The following is a 4,777-nucleotide window of genomic DNA, read 5'->3' as shown; positions in this document are numbered from 1 at the left end:
TTACGTTTTGATTCTATTTATAACTGCAAACTGTCTTCTGCGCTTTTACGAACGAGTTTCTTTGCAGTTTACATTTACATTTTGATTCCATTTATAACTGCAAACTGCCTTCTGCGCTTTTACGAACGAGTGTTTGAGTTCAGATCTTTCCGAATCTGAGCTTAGACGCAATCTGCGCTTAGACGCAAACTGCGCTTAGACGCAATCTGAGCTTAGACGCAAACTGCGCTTAGACGCAAACTGCGCTTAGACGCAATCTGAGCTTAGACGCAAACTGCGCTTAGATGCAAACTGCGCTTAGATGCAATCTGCATTTAGACGTAAACTACGCTTAGACGCAAACTACATTTAGACGCAAACTGCGTAAACTGCGCTTAGTCGCAAACTGTGTTTAGACGTAAACTGCACTTAATCATAAGTAATCTTAGAATCAGCTTTTGCATCAAAATAGTTTTTATCGAACGAACGCAGCTTTCGTTTTTAATCGCTGAAAGATTTCCGCTGCACTAATTCACCCCCCCCCCCTCTTAGTGCTCTCGATCCTAACAAGGAGAACTTTTGGTCATTACTACAATTTTGAGCTCTAAGAATCCCTGAAAGATATCAAGATTTTAAGTGTAAGTTGCTACCTTTTAGTGCTGAATGGGTGGGGTATTTATAGGCCCCAACCCAGTTGAAATTTGGAGCTCAAAACTGTCAATTCCCGGAATTCCAGGATCAGGCGATTGCACCTCCTAATTGGGGCGGTTACACCGCCTGGCAGAGCTCGAAGACTAAGCCTCTAGGCGGTGCCACCTCTGTCAGGGGCGGTTGCACCTCTCTGCCAGAGCTCGAAGACCGAGCTCAGGCGGTTGCACCTCCTGACTGGGGCGGTTGCACCGCTTGCCAGAGCTCGAAGACCGAGCTCAGGCAGTGCTACCTCCTGTCAGGAGAGGTTGCACCGCCCAGTCTCGCTTGGAGACTGAGCCTAGGCGTTGCACCTCCTGGCTGGGGCGGTTGCACCGCCCTGTCTCCCTAGGAGACTTAGCCCAGGCGGTGCTACCTCCTGGCTTGAGCGGTTGCACCTCCCACAACAACCAGGGTCCGAATGGGTTGATCCATTCGGCCCAATTTGGGTTTTTCAGGGGCCCAATTGCCCCAAGATTAAGCTAATGGGATCACCTCCCATTTTCAACTTAATCATTAGTGCTAACTACGATAAATCCTAAGATAATTTCTGCAGCTTGCTCCGGTGCGTTAATCGCTTCTTCCGGCGAGTTTCCGGCGAACTTCCGTCGATCATCCGATGAACCCTCGGTGATGCTCCTGCGGACTTCCGGCAAACTCCTGGACTTGCGACGATCCACTTGGCGAGTTCCGACGAGCTTCATTGGCAAGCTTCTGGACATCTCGGATTTTTTCCCGTAGAACCTCCGATGACTGTCCGAACTTCCGTTGAGCTCTCGAACTCCCAACGTGATCATTGTCATGACTCCGACGCAACTCCTGCTGCATGTCTTACTTTCATCGTAGTTAATCCTGCACACTTATCTCAACACATAGATTATACAACAAATGACAATTGACTTAATCATCAAAATCCAAGATTCAACAATCTCCCCCTTTTTGATGATGACAATCAATTGATAATGGAGTTAACCTTAAATCCCCCTGTCTATATGCCATACTTGAGATAAGTCATTCTTGAATTTAAATCCTTAAGAATTCAAGAGACATATGTTAAAATCATTTGAACTTATCAATATTCCAATCTTGATTCCTATCATGATGTATCTTTTTGAAGATGATGTCAAGGCTTGACATTCATTTTCAAATTTTACATTACAAGTTTGAATGATGGTAATAGTAGCAATTCATCATTTTGTAAGATATCAACATGTAAAGCTGTGAAGTAAGATTTTGATATCATTACATGATGCACACATTTCAAATATTTTAGCAAGTGTTGCATTTCTATATATGGCATCAAATCAATTCATATATTTCTCCCCCTTTGTCATCAACAAAAAGCATGGTAGTTATGATAGCAGGAGAACAATATAAGCAAATTATCAAGCATATAAAGGAAGACATGATAAGTATAATGCTTTGAATTCTTCTTCTCCTTGTATGTTATAATCCTTTGTGCATGAAGGAGGAAAGTCATTTTATCAAATCTATTTTGAAATTTTTTTTTCATAAGAGTGTATTTGATTTTTGTCATTCCAACTGTTAAGCGAGTCCAAAAATGAGATGAATTCTTTCATACATTTGGACAAGATTATGCTACAGTTTTTCAAAAATCAAAACATTTCAACACATGGCAATCAAGTGATTTGATCATTCAATAAAGTCTGAAAAGTAATTTTAACTAGTTTAAGTATTCGGACACATCAACATTCCTAATTCTCTTCTTATAAAATAAAATTGTTCTTCACTTAGAGGTTTTGTAAAAATATCGGCTAGTTGATGTTTAGTATCAATGAACTCTATGATTACATCATGATTAGTAACATGATCTCGTATAAAATGATGTCTAATATCAATATGTTTTGTTCTTGAGTGTTGTATAGGATTCTTCGTTAAGCATATTGTACTTGTGTTATCACATTTAATGGGAATATTTTTAAGATGAACTTTATAATCTTCTAAGGTGTTTTTCATCCATACAACTTGTGCACAGCATGCACTTGCTGCAATATATTTAGCTTCGGTTGTTGATAGTGCAATCGAGTTTTGTTTCTTAGATGACCAGGATACAAGGGCATGTCCTAAAAATTGACATGTTCCTGATGTGCTTTTTCTATCTAGTCTACAGCCAGCAAAGTCCGCATCAGCATAAGCAATTAACTCAAGATTCTCTGATTTTGGGTACCATAATCCTAGATTTATGGTACCATTAAGATATCTAAGTATTCTTTTAACTGCTTTGAGATGAGATATCTTAGGGTTTGATTGAAATCTAGTACAAAGTCCTACACTGAACATGATGTCTGGTCTAGTTGCAGTGAGGTAAAGTAAACTTTCTATCATACCCCTATAAGTTTTTTGATCGAAGCTTTCTCCACTTTCATCAATTTCTAATTTAGTGGAGGTGCTCATAGGAGTGTTAATAGCTTTTGAGTTATTCATATTAAACTTTTTTAGTAAATTCATAGCATATTTAGTTTGACTAATAAAGATGCCATTGCTTAGTTGTTTGATTTGTAAACCTAAGATGAATGTTAACTCTCCCATTAAACTCATTTCAAATTCAAGACTCATAGTTTTAGCAAAAGATTCACAGAGAGATTCATTCGTAGAACCAAAGATAATATCATCAACATAAATCTGAACAATGAGAAAATTATTTTCAAAATTTTTGATGAATAATGTAGTATCAACCTTGCCTTTCATGAAATTATTTTCAATAAGAAACGAACTAAGTCTCTCATACCAAGCCCTCGGAGCTTGTATTAAACCATAGAGAGCTTTAGTTAATCTAAACATATGATTAGGGAGGCTATTATTTTGAAATCCAGGAGGTTGTTCAACATAGACTTCTTCGGAAATAAAGCCATTAAGAAAAGCACTTTTAACATCCATTTGAAATAACTTAAAATTATTACTACTAGCGTAGGCAAGGAGCATTCTTATGGCTTCTAATCGAGCCACAGGAGCGAAGGTTTCTTCGTAATCGATACCTTCTTCTTGGTTGAAACCTTTGGCCACTAATCAAGCCTTGTTTCTAACCACGATACCATTTTCATCTTGCTTGTTTCTAAAGACCCATTTAGTACCAATAACTAAATGGTCATTAGGCCTAGGAACAAGCATCCACACCTCATTTCTCTCAAATTGATTTAATTCATCTTGCATTGCGATAATCCATGAATCATCTTTCATGGCTTTGTCAACACATTTGGGTTCAATTTGGGAGAGAAAAGCGGAGTTGGCATAAAATTTTTTAAGAGAAGATCGTGTTTGAACCCCCTTTGATGTGTCTCCTAAGATTAGCTCCTTAGGATGAGCATCTACATACTTCCAATCATTGGGTAAGGATGTTTCGGAAGTGGATGCATCCAAGTTGCTAGTTGGAGACGGGGTTTCATTTAAATTCAAAGAATCAAAATTAACATCATCATCAAAATCGTTTTTCCTGATTTCGGAAATCTCATTGAAAACAACATGAATAGATTCTTCAATAATTAAAGTTCTTTTATTGAAGATACGAAAAGCTTTAGAAACCGAAGAATAACCAAGAAAGATTCCTTCATCGGATTTAGCATCAAATTTTCCTAAGTTATCTTTTTCATTCAAGATAAAACACTTACACCCAAAGACTTTAAACTATGAAACATTGGGATTTTTGTTGTTCCATAACTCATAAGGATTTTTGGTGAGTAAGGGTCTTACTAGAACTCTATTCAAAATATAGCATGTGGTGTTTACGGCTTCGGCCCAAAAATATTTGGGTAGGCTATGTTCATTCAACATGGTTCCTGCCATTTCTTGTAAATTTCGATTTTTTCTTTCTACTACTCCATTTTGTTGAGGATTTCTTGGAGTAGAGAAATTATGGTTGTATACATTGAGTTCACAAAATTCTTGGAAATCATGGTTTTGAAATTCACCATCGTGATCACTTCTAATTGACGAAATCATGGAACCCTTTTCATTTTGAACAAGTTTACAAAACATGGTAAAATATCTAAAGCATTCATTTTTCTGTTTTAAGAAGTAGGTCCATGTATATCTGCTATAGTCATCCACAATGACGAAGGCGTATTTGCTACCTCCTAGACTTGATGTAGAGATT

The sequence above is a fragment of the Musa acuminata genome, chromosome BXJ3-4, assembly GCF_036884655.1.
Source record: "Musa acuminata AAA Group cultivar baxijiao chromosome BXJ3-4, Cavendish_Baxijiao_AAA, whole genome shotgun sequence".
NCBI lineage: Eukaryota > Viridiplantae > Streptophyta > Magnoliopsida > Zingiberales > Musaceae > Musa > Musa acuminata.
This window is presented reverse-complemented; position numbering follows the sequence as displayed.